At 45.9% G+C, this 19,720-nt stretch overlaps 1 long non-coding RNA gene across 2 annotated transcripts in view; it reads right to left on the reverse strand.

Annotated features, from left to right (window-relative positions):
• LOC134170292 (uncharacterized) overlaps positions 1–19,720 on the reverse strand; it is a 105,432-nt gene that overhangs the window by 6,375 nt on the left and 79,337 nt on the right. For both annotated transcript variants that reach the window (XR_009967211.1, XR_009967212.1), the window contains exon 5: positions 6,353–6,549. This is a non-coding gene — a long non-coding RNA (uncharacterized LOC134170292). The remainder of the gene's footprint in view (positions 1–6,352; positions 6,550–19,720) is intronic.

Raw genomic sequence — 19,720 nt, forward strand, 5'->3', positions numbered from 1 at the left:
CCAGGATGGACCATCCTCTCGTACTCTCCATCTCTTCAGAGTGGTGCCACTTTTCCCAAGCACAAGCTGGAGCAGGCAGCAATCCCTCCTACTCCTTCAACTTAACTACTCCCTTCTTTCCAGACAACTGCAGCCAATCACTGTTATCTTGGCTACACTGAAACTACAATCCCTGAGCAAAGACCAGCTCTCCTATTGCCAGCCCCAATTGTCCAATCCTTCCCCCTCACACCTAGATTGTATTGATCTGAAAATCCCTGCAGAGAGCAGGGGGAGGCAAAGGAGCAGGAGGGAGGCGGGGAATGCAGCTTCCTGTGCTCCTCGCACAAGCATTTGCCGTCACAGCTCTCCTTGCCAGCTCAACTCATTTGAGCCAACAGTGGGATGAAACCAATCAGGCTGTGTCCCAGGCTCTGCTGCACTAAGTGAGAAGCAATCCTGCCATTGCTGGCTCGCATTCCCGGCTCCCTGGCAGGCAGAGCTGGCGGGAGGCACTGCAGGATGCCAGGAGATGTCCCTTCTTGAGTTACCCACCGCTCCATCAGCAGCAGGGCAGCCCTTCTGCCTGGGGTCTGGCACCAGGACACGCAGCTCATACACCACAACCACTGCTCCTGTGCCAACACTTGTTTGGATAATGGTAGTTTCAAGCTGACGCCTGCAGAGATGTTTGCATTTTGCTTCATGCACCTCAGAAGTGTTTTCTTTTAATAGAGCTCACAGCCTGGGATTTTCCTGAAATACTCAATGGTTTCATGGCCTTGCTTCTAGGAAGACTTTTTTTCCCCTTAAGCAGACCTCAGTGCAGAGTAATGTGTCCCTTGTTCTCTTGAAGACCTCAGGCTTTCTGGCTCTAGAAATCCAGATGCTGGTTTTCGTGCTCTCACCCCCTGGCATCCTCTTCCTCCTCTCATCTCTTGGCAATGAAATTGAACCAATTTGCAAGAAAATCTACTGCAGACATTATTGTTTTGAGCTGAGTGGAAAACTCCCAGTTCCTTTTGCTGTTGCTGGCTTAGGAACATTTGTGGTTTCTGGCATGTCCCTAACAGGTATGAAACTTGTACAACTGCTGAATCATGAGCTATGCAGGGACTGATGCAACACAGCACGCAGTCAGCTTCCAGAGGTGGCCCTTGGCTGAAGATTCACTGGGAGGAGGGAGAGATGAACACCAAAACCCAGCGTGGGGAGGTGGAGGTGTGGGCTACCGGGAAGAGGTGGCCCCAGCCAGGATGGGGTGTGTGGCTCATGTGGCTTGGCCAGTGCAGGGCTGGGCAGAGCCACTGGGGAGGAAGGCTGATTGTAACACAGCTCCTTCCCTGTATGATGGCTGCAAAGGGCAAATGGTGTCACACCTGTGTGACAGCCCACAGCAAAGACAATGTCACTGTTACTCACCCAAACACACACGTGTAACATCCCAGTCTATCACCCAACCATTCCTGGTCACTTGGAGCAAATTATTAAGGAATATAATTAGAAACCCTTTCTACAAAGGAAAAAGGCAGGGTACGCAACATTGGGTTTGAGCAAAGACACGTATGGAGGGAATCTGGTTTTCAGCATCAATTCTCTAATAGCCAGAAGGACCTGCTCTGCAGAAAGCACTGGAGAGCAGCAGCTGGAACTCAGAGCTGCTTCTGTGCCTCTTAAAGCAGAAAGGAAGAAATTGCTCCAGACAGACCCTACCATTGCTAGGCAGTAAGGCAACATCTGGGCAGCTGTGCTGGTTTTGGCTGGGATAGAGTTATTTTTCTTCATAGTAGGGGCTGTGTTTTGGATTTGTAGTGGAAAGCGTTGATCACACAGGGATGTTTCAGTCACTGCTGAGCACTGCTCACGCAGAGCCAAGGCCTTTTCTGCTCCTCTCCACACCCTAACATCAAGCAGGCAGGGTGTGCACAAGGGGCTGGGGGGGGTAACCCAGCCTGGACAGCTGATCCCAACTGATCCAAGGGATGTTCCACACCATGTGGCATCATGCTCAGCATGTCAAGCCGGGGCAAAGAGGAGCAAGGGGGGACATTCCGAGTGATGGCACTTGTCTTTCCAAGTCATCATGATGGAGACCTGCTCTCCTGGAGATGGCTGAGCACCTACCTGAACATGGGAAATGGTGAATGGATTCCTTGCTTTGCTTTGCTTGCATGCTCAGCTCTTGCTTTACCTATTAAAGTGTCTGCATCTCAACCCATGAGGTTTCTCACTTTTACCCTTCTGATTCTCTCCCCAGTCCTGCTGGGATGGGAGTGAGCAAGCGGCTGCGTGGGGCTGAGTTACCAGCTGGGATTAAACCAGGACAGCAGCTCCTGTTGGGGAGGCACATGCAGAGATACTCTATTGGATGAGCAAGGCTGCTGTCTTTTGAAAGGATGGAGGTGTCATACAAAATGATCAGCACCATAAGAACTTCCTGGCCATGATGATCTGCTGGTAATGGACCGCAAGTATGCGGTGGAGTTTGCATGAGTATAAACAAGCAGCCTAGTAAATTTATGCTGTGTTAGTCATGACAACAGCAGTCACAGCCTATTGTAACATAACCAGCGTTCATTAGGTGCTTCCCTGTCATCTGTATGAGTAATAATAATAATAACAACAATTAATACTTCAAACATGAACAAGTCCATCCTGCTCTCTTAAAAGCAAAAATATTGCTGCCCTTATTTTAAGGATGGGAACCTGAGATAAGCAAAGAGAGTGACCTAATCGCTGTTGTTCTCTGGAGGACATGATCACTTACGGTGTTTTGGTGCCTGGTTCATTTAGGTAATTATTTTTGTGATCCACCCAGAAGTAGAACAACAGAGACAAAGATTTGGAAATGGAGAACAGACGTAAGACCATGCTGCTTTGTGGGATCCTGGATACTCTGCCTGAGGGCAACAGATACAGGAGGTTTTGGACAGAAAGGCAGAATACCATGTGTGAATGTATCCTGCTTAGATTTTGGCTCCAGACCTGGTGGGCACAAGGTTCATGCACATTTTCACACTACCCTAAAGCTCTTGGTGTCGGGGACAGACACAAAAAATGGGGCAAAACTTTTAACATTGGTCTGGAATTTAGACTCTTGGGTCCAGAACAAGACTTGGGGTCACTGGGGCTGGATCTGGAAAGGACAGAATGCCACCCAGCTCAGTTCCCACAGCTGGCATGTGAAAACACATCCCACCAGGCAGAGTCGAGGCAGCAGTCACCAATCATTCCATACTTCTAGTAAGCCTGTCCTGGAAATCTCTCCAAATATTGCTTACCAATCAGTCTTTACTACAACCTCCTTCTTGCGCTGAATTCACCAAGCACACAAGTTTGCTACCACTTTTACCTACATCACAGTTATTTCAGATGGTAGAAACTTCTGCTTTTAGCTTCAGACACCCAAACACAATCCTCTTAGAAGAATCAAAAATACCCAAATCTCCAAACACTCACTAGACACTACACTAATTGTCTAACATATCAGTCCTAGAGTCAGTCTACAATTAGTACATATCAGAGTCATTTTCCTGGGGATGCAGAAGTCGCTGGACTTCTAATTCCCTACCTTGCCCTCTAGCACCAGTGCAGAACGGGGCAGAAGTCAGAAGCTGCACTAGTTTCTGCGTAGGGAAGGAACCACTTCACTCTGTGCCTGCACCAGTCATATTTCAGTGACACTGGAGGCTGCCAAGCTAGAGAATCCGCAGTGAAGGAGATACTCAGAAAGCTCCTGACTTAAACCAGCTTACTCCTGACTGCTGGGAAGGCCATTGCTTCTCACCACACCCAGACCTAAGTCAAGATCCCGCCAGGGCGACAGGATGCAGCTCACAGGGACGTTTCTCATGGGCAGTTTCATCCTCACGCTACGCTCAGTCATCCCCAGAGGTCACAGCAGAGATCTTGATGCTGGCATATGACAAAGACAGGCAGCAGCTCACGGAAAGATCCAGCCTCTCCTTGTCTGCACCTTTTCCCATTCACACCTATGCCCTTACTTCAGCCTCAGGCTTAGCAGACAGGCAGACAGCTGCCTGGTTATCCAAACAAGTGGCCCAGGCAGCAGGATGCTTTACCTTGGCACACGCTGCTCCAAGATTTGTCAATAGTATCCAGGAGGTTTCAAAGCTCTTGGGTTTTGCACAAGAGTTTATGAAGCTACAAGAAGCCTTTGAGACCACAGCCCTTAATAACTCAGCTCAACCATGTCCCTGTTTGCTGACCAAAACCACAAAACATCACTACTGTCAGCTATGTACATGTGGAGCTATGCAAGGAACAGTTTGTTTTGTTCACCTTCCTGCCCTGTTATCCAACCTGACAGATGCTGAGGAGGATCATGTGCTGTCTTGCAGGTTGCGGCTGGTGGACAGAGCGAGGGAGGATGGTGGAATTTCAGATTTGGTTTGGACATGCAGCCAAGTAAAGAAATCTCATTGGGTTTGAGCAATGAATACATCTGACAAGGAGCCATGAGAAAGGGAAACCCCAAAGGGAACTGGGAACACATCCAAACTCTATCACATTCAAGCACATCTTCTCCAGAATCCAGCAAGTCAAATCGCTGATCCCAAAGTTATTCCTACCCTGACCCAACATTGTCAGTGCCATGATTTGCCCCTTTGTGTTCTTCCTGAGCCAGCTGCTCTACAGCAAAGGTGTGTGGTGATGACTGTCTGACTGCAACATCCCTCCAAGCCTGGAGATGCCACAAGTCTGGTATATCCCTAGAGCATTACCATCCCGTCCTCATTCCCAGGAAGCATCAGCTGGTGGAATGGAAGATGCAGCTTCTTTCCACTGCATTCAGGTGCCTTAATTCAGGAAAAGATCACTGTACCTCCCCCTCCTTTTTGTTTTCTCTCTTTCCAGCTTACAATCCATGAGTAAGAGTATGGACAGAAAGGAGAAGTATAGCACTTCATAAAGGAGAGTTTAATGATCTTCCATCCCAAAACCCATGCCAATCCCTGCCTTGACACTGTTTACCTTGTCCAGTTATGTGTGATGACTTTCCAGTTATGTGTGATTAACTTTCATCAGACACGTTAGAACTAATGCTTTTGAGGGGGGGTATTTCTATTTCAATATGCACTTAAAACCACTCCATTATTTACATAACTGATGCTACAAAGGTCAGGTGAATCCTGCTACATCCAGACAACAAAGTATTAATTTAATGCATAAAGAGGTATTGCACTGCATCACACACCCTGTTCACAGCTTGCAGAAGCTCCTGGCCAGCAGCAGACCTCTTTGCTCAGCTCCTGCCCTGGCTTTGGTGCAGCAAGAGGCTGTTAATGATCTCTGCTCCACACACACACAACCTGGCTGGTCTTGCTTTGGAGATTAAGCTATGGTTTTGCCATGTAAGTGATATAAAAGAGCAGCCCCGTGTAGCAAAGGACTCTGATGGATCAGATTGAAATAGCAAACTAATGCTAGTGTATCCAGGCCACTAAGAATTAGAAATCAGATTAGAGAGAAGTCACTTACTGTACTGTCCTCCAAGCAGGCATTACTCAGGGGATATAATGGAAGTGGAAGGACTACTAGAAGTGAAATGACCAAACAATGCTAAAATACAGGGTGAAATCTCCACTAAGGTACACTGTGCAAAGGTTACATTGCTGGGTGCGGACTGAGAGCAGTATCCTCCAAACACAACACCTCCGTTCCTTACTTCAACTGTTGGAGCAGGCAAGGGTGCAATACTGTGCTACATAAAGGCTCAGAAGATACCACAGAATCAACTAGGTTGGAAAAGGCCTTTATCTATTTTAAATAGTCCAGAACCCAGGTGCCCAATCCTTGCAGTTCTGCACATCAAGCTCACACTCCTGCAGGTTCAGCCCACAGCTAAGGTGACTGCTCCCAGACTCCTCTCCATGGCTCAGGGGTGTGAGGACCACCCATGGCTTCCCATTCAGAACAGAAACTGGCTCCCTGTGGAAGGGCCTTTGCTGTGCCCTTGCATCAAACATTAAGAAAAGCCAAGTTTCACTGTCTGTGTGTTGATCTGCCCCAGCTGACAGCACTGGGGCACACAGGGAGCTGGGGTGTTAGAGGGCTGGCCCAGTGGGCAGCAGTCTCAGACTGGAAAGCATCAGGAGGAACAGACCAAATCCCAGTCAAACACAATGGTGCTCACTGTATATAAATGGCTGAACTCCAAACAAACTCTCAAAACAAATAATCCATCAAAGCTCTCCTCCTTTTACTCTCATCTATACTTAGGGTATAGGAGACCACAAAGCTAATGACTGGAGGGAATAAAACAGTTCTTGATCAAAATCCAATCCTATTATTTTCCAGCTTGTGGAACAGAGACAAAACAGCATTTAAGTGTCTGTCATTTACCACTGACCTTTGAACAGAAATGTTCTGACAGCCCTTGTTTGTGTTTCCATCGGTGATGGGCTGCTGCACAGACTGTGCTGCAAATGTGGTGGAGCAGCTGTGAGCCCACAGAGGTTTCGGTTTTGCAGTCATCTGAATCCTAAAGTAGTTCAAATATCGTTCCAGTCTCTGCAGTGTTAATGCTTTGGAAGTCACAGGGGCCAGCTGAGAAGACATAAATATTTCACAGACTGAAGCGGTCATTGCTTGCAGTCCAGTCCCTTTTGGTCCTACAGAGCTTACAGCATGAACCCAGCAGGATTAATCCCCCCAGTGAAAGATTATAGAGAGTCAATGGTGCTTTCTGCAAGTGCCAAACACACCTCTGAAAGCAAGAAATGTACCCCAAGTAATTAAAACTGTGTATTATAACTATTAATTGCAGTCAGCTGAAATCACAAGGACCTGACAGAGCAGTGTAACAGAACAGCAAGGCTTCCAGATGTGACAGGCTCCGACACCAAGCAGTTAACAACTGGCGGGAAATAGCGAGATAAATCTTTTAAAAGATGTGAAATTTAGAAATAGCACTGCTTGGTGAGAAAGTTGCTGGAAATTTAGATACAATTGAATAATCTTTGGTAGAATGTTTTTTTTTAAATATAAGATTTATCAAATATGATCCTCAAGAAGCCCTTCATTATGTCTTAAATATTACTTAAGAGTTGTTCTAAACACCCCACACCACAGTTGATGTTAAATAAGATGTTAAAGTAAGAGCGAGCCTCTGATTTTGAGCAATTTTATGCCACTCTCCTGGGAAAAGAATTCCAGCCTTTGGTCCTATGCCACTTTGTCCTGGTCTCACATGGCTTTTCCTAACGATCTCATTTGTGAGACTGCAGCAACTGGAGGCTTTGTGAAAAGAGAGCTTGTATATAAAAGGAAAAAGAGCTCCACCAAAAACCACAGTGAGACTCAGAGATGAGAAACCCACACATGTCAGCCTCACGTGTTTAGATGCCCTGTGTGCATAGCTGCATCCCACCCTTGCTCCCCCCCTCCACTGCTGGGTTGGCCTCGGACACGCCAGCCACCAGCCCCATGGTCGCACAGCTCCTGCGAGCCCAGGAACTTCATGATTGTACACCCATACAGTGCCTACAGCAGCGACTTAAAGTCACTGTAAGTTAACTCAAGCTCACTGTATGTGTGAAATCATGTGCAGTGAAAGGGGAACTGGAGATGGGGTTTGGAAAAATGTGTTTCCTTTTTGCAAGGCACATCTGGGAGGTTTAGGCCACCCCACGGAGATTTATGGGTGACAGCCCCGCAAGACAACTACCTGTAAATAAAAGTCTGACTTCTGGGAGACCCAGTTTTCACTCCTGGAAAGAGCTAGGACACATTCAGATGCATCCACAGCAGCATGGTGTGAATCCTCTCCTTTCCAAGCCCACCAGCCAGTTGCAAACACAGTTATCTGAGCTTCGCATCCCAGAAACACTAACACTAGTAAGAACTGGCTCTTTGCTTTTCTAAAACAAAGCAGACCAAAGACACAGGAGGGACTTTCCTGGGGAAACCCACACGTTCAATCCCATGCTCAGCTCATTCCAGGAACAGCAATTGTAATGCTCCTTTACAACGTGCATGTCTCACCCTTCCCGTACAGCCTTTGAAGCCACATCCCTTCTCCATTCTCTTCACCCCATATGTGTAAGATATGTACAGAGACTTCAGGATTCTCTTGGAAGCACAGTAGAAATGAGATGCCTGCTTCAAATGCTGGGTTTCTACTATGCTATGATACATGCCATGATACTGCAACTCTAAAGTCACAAAGTGTAGCCAAGAAAAACTGTCCCTGGACCACTTCTTTGAAGCTGGATGCCTCTCACCAACCTTGTGGTTGTTATACAGAGTATGTTCTAGGTTTATTCATCTTCATTCCCTCTCCCCCACCTCTGAAGTGTTTTCTTCTAAATCCCAAGACACTTGGCCAGCGTGTCAAAGAATGAAGGATGCTCCTGGTGGACTAGGGGTCATTTTTCATCATATGCAGTGTGGCAATGTAGGGCAGATTCGAATTACACTTCAGACACACTAATCAGCCTGATCTGTGAAGAAACTCCTGGTCTTTCAAAACATTCACATGGTTTCCACCAGCAGATGCTATTGCAACAGGAGGATGTGTTTTTGTATTTCTTCATACTATGACACTGCTGGAAAAAAAAAACGTTTCATGACTTCAGGGTAAAGGGGGAGGGAATTAAAAACCCCTACATTAAACAAGCAACACACACCCCACATGCTTTAGGAGTCTCCTTCCCCTGCTCCCTTTTTCACTTTCAGTATTTGCACTTGGATGTGCTCATGTCTCTCATGAGCTCAGAGGTTGCAGCACCAGCCAAGCTGCTTGGTAAAGCCTCATTTGCAGCCTGAATACCATCCAGCTCTCAGTAGACTTGAAGACCGTTGCCCATGATGACCACTGACCCTGCTAACAGACTGCTTTACATATGCTGAAGAGAAACAGAGACCAGCTCTACTATTGCAAGGCAGCGACAATGTCAGCAGCAATCTTTCTCTTCCTGCTTACCGGCACCAAACACGACAGACAGAGGTACATTAAATGTGGCTTTTCTTAGAGAGGAGACACTGCCTAACCAGAAACAGAAGCTTCTCAGCAAAACAGCTCTCACAAGGGCTCTCACACAGGCTCTGTCACTTTGACTGCATCTCCCCAGCACTGCTGGGCGCCCCGACCCAGTGATGAAAGGTTACAGCACATTCTGAAAGGTTACAGCTTGTTTTATGCCTCGCATGAATTCTGAACAGCAGCGTGCCAGTCCAGAGAGCTCCAGCTTTCATTCAAGAGAGCTGGTTCACCAGCCACAGCCCCCAAAAGCCTGCAGAACCTCCACACCTACCCCTGGGAGCCCCACAGCCAGGGGTTTATCTCATGGAAGCAGAACAGCATTGTAGTTTGTTTATGGCTTCACAGGCAAAGACCAGATCCAGCAATAGGACAGACATAAGGAGTAAAAAGGGACCATGAGAGAAGTTCATGTCCTAACTTGGAGTAATTGACTCCCAGACATGCACAGCACAGTGGCAAGGCAGTGTCACTTAGCAATTTTTAGATGACATTTAGAACAATCTTCCCCTACAGGGTAAATGGGATTTTGTGTTCCAAAAATACATTAGTGAAACATTCCTGGCAGTTCATCTCCTGTTCTGGGTGTAGGAAGATGTGGTAAGCTAATTTCCTGACAACGCACACTAAAACAGACCAGGAAACCAGCAAATCATGGCTATAAATGCAGGATAGAGCTTTTTGTTATATCTTTTGGTTGTACCTACAGGAAAGGGATTTCTTTGCTGCCACCACTGTGTTTTCCAGTGCCACTGTTTTAGAAAGCCAGGTATCTAAGCTCCTGTAGGCACTGTCTACAGGTGAGCACCAGCAGAGGACTGAGATGCTTCAGAAGTCTTGTGCATTTGGACTCACTAAGTTCCTGAGGCCCCTCTGGGGAGTTTACTCACAATTAATGGGTATATGGGAAGCACATCTTGCCCTGGACACAGGGACTAAACTGAAATGGCAGAAAGAAAGACAGGGACCCAGTGCAGAGAGCACACAGGGTAATGGAGATGGGAATATGACCCAACAGCGAGATGTGATGGGTGCAGGAAAAGGCAGAGCAGCGTGAGGAGAGAACACAGCATTGCATACTCTTATCCCCAAATATACTCCTTACTTCCCTGAGAAAACAATTCAATCTTACAAACCATATCAGCATTAGAACTAGGTTTACAAGCTTCCCTTTACATAGAGATATTAACATGCAGCATTATTTCCCACATTGTACTGGGACTATAATGCATATTCCCAAAGCATTCAGGACTGTCAATAAAACTCTGGTTTGAAAAGCTTAGAAACAGTCCACTTTGGTTTTGCTTTCCATAGATGCCCAGTGCTCTGATCCTAGCACATGACCTAGATTCTTTGGAGAAGAAATGTAATCACTCACAGGGAGCCCGTGCTGAACAGATCCCAATATTTGCTCTCTGATCCAGTCACAAAGACGTCACCAAGCTTACAGCATGCCCACTTCTCATGACTAATCTGCACAGAAATATCATCCAGGAAGCTCTTTACAGGGAACAGGAAAGCACAAACCCTCTGCTCAGGTTCTCAGCTAAATGGGCATGTGATGCTCTGCTTTAATTTGATGTTCAATGTCCCACCCAGAAATCTCATGTGGCAGCTGGTCCCGAGAAGTCTGTAATATGATAATTAAATGTCTGCCTATAAACTAAAGTGTTTGTATTACAAGTGCTTTCCCATGGCATTTGACTATGCAGCATGAATCAGGCAAGGCACAGAAGCAGTTTTTCTTGGGTTTAAGCAAGTCTCCTATTCTATCCCAAGAGAAATAGAATGGCAGTATGTGATTTGTCCCTAGCAGTGTGGCTTAGCATAGTCCTAGCAATAAAAATAATTAGCTCTCTTACAGTGTATGTATCTTTTATTCCAAAGAATTCTCAAAGCTATTTACTAACTACATATCCACCTCGGCTGCTATATCATGGGTCAATTGCAACAGCGAAGTCTCATGTGGACTTTGCAGTCTCTGGCTCTCCTTTTGGAAAGGAATGCAAAGACTGGTACCAAAACCTCTGGCAGGAGGAAGAAGTTCCCATGCCATTAAACCCAGCCACTTCTGGACAACAGCTGTGTACAGAGACACAGGAGTCCAGGACAGATCATGAGAAAAAGTGGCACAGCCAGCTGGAAGCACATGGTGAATTCAGGTGGCTGGGATATTACCTCCAAGGACATGTCCACACTAGAGACTCAATCCAAAAAGTGCTCCCCACTCTCCTAATACCCACCAGGCAAAGGCTTGCAGAGGAACCTACCAGCAATTTTTCATTATATAGGTACTGAAAGGTGGGGATAAACCTGACTGCAAAAAGCAGTGACACAGGGACTCTGGCTGCCAGCTCTGACAGTGTCTTTCCTCTATCACCTCCACAGCCTTTCTCATGTGGGTGCAGCACAAAGCCGCCGTGGGCTGGACACTGCTCCGAGGCTAATAAACCCTCTTCAGAGAGGTGATCCGAACAGCTCCTTGCAGTTCCCTCTCCTTGCTGGCTGATCTGGTGCTGAGCCTGAGCTGACCCAGACAAGCAATGTACTTGTGCTCACATAACCACACACGTGAGCTAACAAACTCTGACAGACAGTAGTGTACTGGCTGCATGTAACTCAAATAACCAGAGGCCTGACTCTGATCTATCAACACCAACCTTACTCCAGTGTAGTGCCACTGATTTCTGTTGAAATATTGCCAAGGTGAGACCGGTTCAGGAGAGTCCAGATGTAATTTTGCCTACTGGAGGCAGGACTGCATTTTAAGTGAGAACAGATTTAATTAGTGCTATTTTAGCATGATGAGTTGAAGAATTAGGGAAGGGGGGAGATAAAGACAGACTCCAACAACTATAAATTTTAATCTCCCCACTGTGAGCTGAGAAAATGCGGGAGGGTTGAGGACGGGAAGAGAAATTACCAAAGGGAAATAATGTCTCTCCTAACAAGATAATGCAGGGTTTGGGAAATAAAACCAAATAGAAAAAGCCTGGAGTTAAGAACCCTGCTGCTTAAAAGCAGCACTGAATTCCCATCACTGCAGGTTATAATGGAGTGGTTCTGCTTTGCTTTGTATTTAACATTCTACATTTCACTCCTGTTCACAGACCTCTGTGGAAAGCCAAGTTTTGATGTGGGATTACAGTGCAATGGCTGATGACCACATTAGCCATCTGGTCTCTTGCAGGTCCGAGCACAAGTTCCAGGTCTTTCTCAGCCAAGAGTCGTTGGCTAAACAAAGTGACACTTGTGATTTGCGTGTCAAGCTGTTTCCACCACTGCAGGCACGTGAGCCTGGCTGTGGTTTGCTGCTGAGCACGCCTGAACCGCGTTCAAGATCTGCAGGAAGAAGACTTCCAGCCGAGCCCAGCGCTAATGGCTCACCAGGCAGAGCTGCCGCCCATGGCCTCGGCAGCACTTGCCAACTTCAGACATGGCTTGTGATGAATGAAGAACACATGCAACAAGTCTAGCCACAGCTAAACAGACTCAAACACGTGGCTGGGAGCCAGCAGATGCAGCACCACACATTTTACAACACAGAGGGAGAGGGAGCACGATCATATATCTACAGCTACACACTAGGCTCAGCGTCTTTGCTCACTTATTTATGGGTAAACCTGGCCTGCCCCAGGTTTGTGTTTCAAAGATTTAAATATCCACTGACATAAACTTCAAATTATACCTGAAATTAGACTGAAACACATTAATTGGCAACAGGCAAGAACTTTTATCTGCTTTAAATCGGAGCAGAAAGGAACGGAGCGGTTCCAGGCAGATCTGCTGGGTAGCAGAAAAGCCTTAAATGCCCAGAGGAGCACAGTATAAAAATGGAAACAGCCAGATACAAAGCCTCTGACGTCAGAGGGGCTGTTTTCTCCAGCCTCAGCCAACTCTAATAAAAATCCACTGAGAAGTAAGTTCCAGAAGAAGCATTTACTTTGGAGTCCAAAAGACTGACTCAGTGTCTGCTATCGCAATGATTTTGAGCACTTCTTTGCTGGAGCTGGGGGCAGCATTCCTAGTGCCTCCTGTCACTGCAGCAGACCCACAGCTGATGGTAACCGGCCATCGGCTGGGCACTCGCCCTCAGTCCCCTGCTTGTGGGTAAAAAGCAGTAAAATAATCAAGTGCATTTCCTGGAGGTTGCAATGCTCATTTCTTTCTCTCACAACTGCAATAGGTAAATCCCATAGACAAGGGCTACTTCTGTCACATCACACTGCTAAGCTTCACAGTCCCCCATGTGTATCTCTGCGCACCCTCAGGCAGATTCAGTGACGTGAGGGCTGTTACATCTCACAACTCTCCCTGACTGCTAGTCGCAATCCTGGATATCTTCCTCATATTCTCATCCCCGGTGCTTCTCCACAAGATTCTGCTTGCTTACATCCGACCCAGGTCTGGGTGCTTTCCTCCCCACCTTAGGGAAGGACACCCATGGGGGACAGATGAGCTATTTAATGCCCTTCTGACATTTCTGTAAGTGTTTGGAAGGTGAAAAAGTAGCTAAATCCATCCTGCATGGCAGAACTGCCTGTTTCTCTCTGTGGTGTCTTGCAGCATCTCTTTAGAAAAGAGCTCTGGAACAGGCGAGGGGTTCCCTGCAGAGCACACATGTACACACACCCAGCCTGCACCGTGCCCACAGTCCTCAACAAGGAATCAGGCCGACTTCCAGAGTATTTATAGACCTTGAAAAGGAGCCAGAACCTTCTCTCCAAGAGGATGCACAATTTAACATTGCACAAAGTCATTAAGCCTCACAACACTGACTGTACAGCCCTGATTTGGGAACAGGGCATGTGAGCAGCCCATCAGACCTCATTAGATTAGTTCACATATTTGCAGGCACACTAAAATACCCCTGCAATCCTGCTGTGATCGAAAATACAAACCAAAGCAACTGCTGGCAATGATACAGACATAAATGGTACTCTTAAAGTTTATCATAGGCCTTTGCTTATGGCAAAGAAGTCTGATGGTAGAGACATGAATTTGCATTTTGTATTGCACAACAGTTCTCTGCTTCTCCAGTTATTCATCAGAAGGATGTATTTTACAGTTTCTCATTTCTATTTTATATTTTCACTCTCTTTTGCAGGAAGCCCAGGTTTAGCCCTCTGACACATGCCATACCGCATGCAGAAGCCCTCTGCAATCAGCCCTAGCTGTTAACGTGGATGAGGTTCATGGCCTGAATTAAAATAGTTCTCTTGTACCCTTGGACTTTCTTTAGCCTGTCTGTTGGAGGAGATTAAGGCAATGCAAGAGGAAGTAAAAGTTCACAAAGGGATGATTTGTCAAGGGATTTCCACAGGTTAGCTTTTATTTAAAGCTTTCTCAATCATCTTATCTTACTGGGCTTTAAAATGGAACAGTCACCTTGGCACCTCCATCTATTCCTTCAAGTGTAGTTATAAAAATGGCTGGGGAGGCCACTTGAGTTCCCATGACACTGACAGCCATCTGCTGCACTAACCAAGGCGGATAATCAGGAGGCAGCCATTGCAGTCAGGCTGAAATAAGGTCTGTGCACTACAGCCCTTCTCCCAGGAGTCACAAGCACTGGAATCCAGCAGATCCCAAAGTTTCAGCTACTCCAAAGTGGGTTTTATCAATGTTTAGGTTTTAAGATAACCTTGAAACAAGAATTAAGTATAAGAGGCAATATCTACTTGGCTCTACCATGTAGATGAGTTACAAGCTCCAAACTCTAACTTCCATTAAGCCTCCTGTGCAGCAAAGGAAGTCAGTGACCAGTTATTTGCACTGTTTCCTGACTCCAACCCCACACACATTTCTACAGGGTCTGAAAATCCTGGATGAAGAATATTACTTCAGTTCCAAGGAGCATTACTGCTGGTTAGGTTACTTAGGTCAATGCTCTGGGAGACTTTCACTGAAATCATTCTCTACCAGAGAAGAACCTGACCTGAAATCTTCATTCAGCCACATCAACTGCAGGCCCTCTATTGCATCTTAAAGCCCAGGAGGACCTTTTTGACCAACTGACAAAAAGCAATGCCAAAATGTGCCAGCACAAGAAGGCTCACTGGGAGCAGTTTCTGTGCAGACTGTGTTAGCACTATAACAGATGCTATTTGTTCTTTTCCTCTAACATCTCTACTGCAGTCTCGGCAAACTGCATTTCATCCCTGCCCACCACTGATTTAACAAAAACAAGTTCTTTTAATTAAAAAGTGGATATAAAGCCTGAAACCCCAAGTGATGCATAGACAGATAGACACATTGACTGAAGGCTCCTTGGCTGTTTCGGTGCAATGCCAGTTTCTAACTCTGTAGTAAAGATCTGTCTCCTGAGTGGCAAGTAGTGAAATGTATTTGATGTCTGTGCTTACCTGCTGCTCAGATTCAAATCATTCCAAATCATTCCTGGGACCACACTACGGAGATCTTTCTTTGCCACAAGGGGCTATATGCATCCCACCTCCATGCATTTACAGTTTGTAACTGTAGCTGTCTTGTAGTGCTCTACATACAGGTTTGAAAGCACATTATTGACAGCATATTGCTTAAACTGAGTGAGAAACTACTTCTCAACCTGGTTTTCAGCCTCATAATTCAGCAGTGTCCAAATTAATTTTATGATAATCTCATGCATCAATAAATTCAACTCACAGGTGGCTGCCAGAACCTAAGATTTGGGAAACTGTGTGCATTCCCCTTCAGGGAAAAGGCACGGGCAGAAGCAAAGGCTTGATTGCAGCCTGTGTATTTTTAGACACGTTAATTAAATCTGCCACATCATTTTAGATAGATGGCCCTGCAACTTTAATCCCAGGGTGCTGCCTTTCAGAGGGATTCCTGCGGGAGTCAATTATATTGCGTTTGCATAGTGTTAACAGGTGGTACCTGCAACTCTAAACTCAGGGCATGGAAATGAAAATCCAAAGAGTAAATTCAGTTCAATTCTCTAAAACAAATGTAGTTGCAAGCAGATACCCAAAAGCCCTCCTGGGATAAATTCCCTTTCTTGAATCTCCTCAAAAATACAGTTTGCTCATCTATCCGGCTGCTGGTCAAGCCTGGCTACTCGCCCAAAGAAATCTGGGATTGGTTTCCCTTTTTCTCCCCAAACATCACTTTCCTCCCTAGCACTGGTCTGCCAACATCCGAATCCTCTGTCTCAGGCATGGGCAATTGATGAACCATCTCTTACAGCAAAACCTTGTGAGGCTGAAGAGGAATTAAGAGCCAGAGAAGGGATTCAGAGCTGCCCTGCAGAGAAGGACTTGGGGGTGCTGGTTGATGAGAAAATGAACAGTGTGCGCTTGCAGCCCAGAAAGCCAACTGTATCTTGGGCTGCATCAAAAGGAACATGACCAGCAGGTCGAAGGAGGTGATCCTGCCCCTCTACTCTGCTCTCGCGAGACCTTACCCGGAGTATTGTGTGCAGTTCTGATGTCCTCAACATAAAAAGGACATGGAACTGTTGGAACAAGTCCAGAGAAGGGCCACGAGGATGATCAGGGGACTGAAGCACCTCCTGTATGAAGACAGGCTGAGAAAGTTGGGGCTGTTCAGCCTGGAGAAGAGAAGGCTGCGTGGAGACCTCATAGCAGCCTTCCAGTATCTGAAGGGGGCCTATAGGGATGCTGGAGAGGGACTCTTCATTAGGGACTGTAGTGACAGGACAAGGGGTAACGGGTTAAAACCTAAACGGGAAATTTAGATTGGATACAAGGAGGAAATTCTTTCCTGTTAGGGTGGTGAGGCACTGGAATGGGTTGCCCAGGGAGGTTGTGAATGCTCCATCCCTGGCAGTGTTCAAGACCATTTTGGACAAAGCCTTGGGTGAGATGGCTTAGTGTGAGGTGTCCCTGCTCATGGCAGGGGGGTTGGAACTTGATGATCTTAAGGTCCTTTCCAATCCTAACCATTCTATGATTCTATAAATTGAGGGGGATGTCCCAGGCAGGACATTTTACACACCACTGAAGCTCTGAATCTGCTAAGCTAGAACACAGGCATGGCAACCAAGAGGGCAACTGGAAGAAGTATTTGTTCATTGGTTGGGATTTTTGGAGCACCCAGTGGAGTCAGATCATACTCACGAATAAGCTATAAATCCCTTCATTTCAAAGGCCCTGCGACAGTGATGAAGTTCCACTGCTACCCAATACAACAGATGATTATTAGGAGGTGTATACACAATAACCACATGAGTCATTAGGACTGATTAGGATTGTCCCAGTAATGGTGGGTTGGGTTGAAGTCTTTTCAAAGTAACTTCACATGATTTCTGCTGCTGGTTGAGAGATTTCAGGCTCACTTGATTTGACAATGATCATCCCACAGTGTTCTCCTTTGATTCTGACGGGATTTCCTTTCTTGCCTAAATTTCTCACCTATTTCCTATGTTAAACCTTGCCAAGCCCATATAGCCGAAGGAAGTCGTCTTTACTCGGTGCACACACAGCAGCAGTTTCCTACTATGAGAATGAGCCTATGTAAGGGTTGTTTCTAAACTGTGATGGGGAAAGATTGCTCCCTTGTTTTCCTGTAGTTTGCAGTTTCTATACTGAATGAACACATTGGTTTTTCTGACACTCTCTTTGTTGGTTACTGCACTTGTGGTTTCTTCTCTGATCAGCCTGTAAGGGCTCTGTCCAAGCTTTTAAACATTATTATGAGCCTTGATTTATAAGGTGTGCATCTTCCAAGACCAAAGGTCTTCAGTATTGTTAATCTCTGCTAAAAGCAATGTGTTTTCATCCAAATTCACTGCCAAACAAGTTTGCTTGGCTGTAAAAGTCTGACTTCAGCCTGAGAACTTTTTCCATGTAGATGGTAGAAATGTCTGATATAAAACCAGGCATAAGTTAACAGTACAGTCATATCTCTCCAAATCTTACTGATCTGGAACACCTGACAGGGCTGTTCTCTGATAAGGGAATTGTTGAAACAGGCCAGACCTGATCATGGAAATGAGCAGGAAAAGACCAATGAATGAGGTTACAGAATCTGTCCCCTGGAGGAAGGGCAATATTCCCATTCACCACTGTACAGCTTTCAATGCACAGAAGTTCAGTCTAGCATTACTACAAGTGACTCAGACAGTGAGGCACTGACCACATCCTTTGGGACAACATTCCGGTATCTCGTGAGAAGTTCAGTCTAAGTTCAGCTTTCTCTTAATTAACATCCTTTTATCTTTGCTTTTTCTACGCTCTTTAGGTCACCATAAGAAAAGCTGCTCTCCTCTTGCTGAAACAAGATACGCAATAAACCTTGTGCATTTCCTTCTCAATCCTAAAATAAATCTCCTCAAAAGATTATTCATTTAGTTCATTTTTGCAGCATAATATACTTCATCAAAGGGATGGCCTTGTGATAGTTTCAGCATAGCTAAATATGAGAAGGACCATTGACCTTATAGAGCCTCAGCTTTCAAACAACAAATCAGAGACTCGACCACATTGTCTGGCAACTTTGGAAGAAAACAGCCCACACAAAATCAGTGGGAGTTTCATCACTGCTTCCAATGGCATTTTTCAAACGGGCATTTTGTTAAATGGATTTTCTGTGATTCGCCAGCCTTTGTGGTGACCTGGATTTGGAGCATGTGGACAGAGTCAAGTTGATCCCCATGAAAAACAAAAGCATAAACACCATCTGCAATTTAAAGAGAAAAAAAACAGCTCCCTGAACACTGTGGTAGGATAGGGGTTGTGCATGACTGCAGGGAATATCCCTTTCTGACCTCAGGTAAGATGCACTTCCCTCTCACTTTGTACCTAAGCACATAGCATCTGCTCAGTTTCTTCTGTGGGAGATGCCTTTTGGTTCCTCAGGGTTCTTCCTCCACACAGGTCCACTGAAGACCACTTTTACGGATTTTGCATCACTTTCCTCATGCAGGCACTACACAGTTTCCCTGTTGCTTGCCCACTGCCACAAAAAGCAAGGTGACAGAACACACGTGACAGCATCACTGACAAAGAGATGCCTCTTCCTCCCCACCACTCCCTATTATCCACCCAGAGGTTCTTTAGCATGTCAGGTCTATCAGAAAGCTGCCCAGGGGTCATTCATATCTGCAAATCATCTGGGCTGATTGGTAAAAGATGTCCAACAAGCCTTTCAGACCCAGAATCCAAACACCCCACAAGACTGCTTCAGGAAGGGATTTAGAGCACAGGCAGCATTATCTTATCAGCTCTACTGCAATTCTACCAACCTCCCCTCCTTAGGATTTCTTTTACTAAAACTTCCTCCACACTTAGATTTCAGTTCTGCATCATTTTTCTTGCATATCACAGGGCAAATTAAAAGCTTCATCAAGCGGGAAGGCAGATGCATACATGCAAACACAAACCACAAACAGCAAGTCCTCTGTACTTCACTGACTTTGGGATCTGAGGGGCATGAAAAAGCAGAATGAAACCAGAGGAGCAAAGTGCCCAGCCAAATTACATCTGTCTTCACACTAAGATTCCCACAGTGGTACCTGAAAACTCCCGGGGAAATGCCATCCCAACATAATTCGTTCTTTAAAAGAATGAGAATGGAACCACAAGACTTATTTCACCCATAGTATCACTTCAGGCCAGTTCCTGGCTCACTTTTATTGTCAACACTTTAGAGCGAGGCCCAAAGCACTGAGATTCCTTCCATAGAATCTGGAATTTTATTCCTGTTCCTATTTCAGGCAGCCGCTGAAGCTGGGGTTCAGGTTTGATTCCTTAGAGACAGAAGACTTGGGGTGAT

This window comes from Pezoporus occidentalis, unplaced genomic scaffold, assembly GCF_034315485.1.
Source record: "Pezoporus occidentalis ecotype Australia unplaced genomic scaffold, CSIRO_AGI_Poc_V1 ctg11, whole genome shotgun sequence".
Taxonomy (NCBI): domain Eukaryota; kingdom Metazoa; phylum Chordata; class Aves; order Psittaciformes; family Psittacidae; genus Pezoporus; species Pezoporus occidentalis.